The sequence below is a fragment of the Otolemur garnettii genome, unplaced genomic scaffold (genome assembly GCF_000181295.1).
Source record: "Otolemur garnettii isolate 467f Iridium unplaced genomic scaffold, OtoGar3 scaffold00016, whole genome shotgun sequence".
NCBI lineage: Eukaryota > Metazoa > Chordata > Mammalia > Primates > Galagidae > Otolemur > Otolemur garnettii.
Genome location: NW_003852411.1, coordinates 14,587,736 through 14,587,962, shown reverse-complemented (window position 1 = coordinate 14,587,962; position 227 = coordinate 14,587,736). Strand labels below are relative to the sequence as shown.

The window sequence follows — 227 nt, the reverse complement described above, 5'->3', positions numbered from 1 at the left end:
TTTTTTTTTTTGGCCTGAGCTATTTTGGAGAACACATTTTATTATCATTTTGTACTTTGTATTCTCCATAGTGGCCAATTTAGTGTCACATGTTTAGTTACGGTTGATAAGTGTTTGCTAAATAGAATGCTTCTTTGGAGCCCAGAATTGTCCAGGCACTTGGTCGCTGCTGTTCATATTGGTTTGCTAGAAATAAGCTAAGACATGGCTTCTTTTTTTTTTTTTTT

The 227-nt window shown here is 34.4% G+C and overlaps 1 protein-coding gene across 3 annotated transcripts in view; it reads left to right on the top strand.

Moving 5' to 3' along the window:
- FAM20B (FAM20B, glycosaminoglycan xylosylkinase) overlaps positions 1-227 on the top strand; it is a 51,301-nt gene that overhangs the window by 45,271 nt on the left and 5,803 nt on the right. The window lies entirely within an intron of this gene.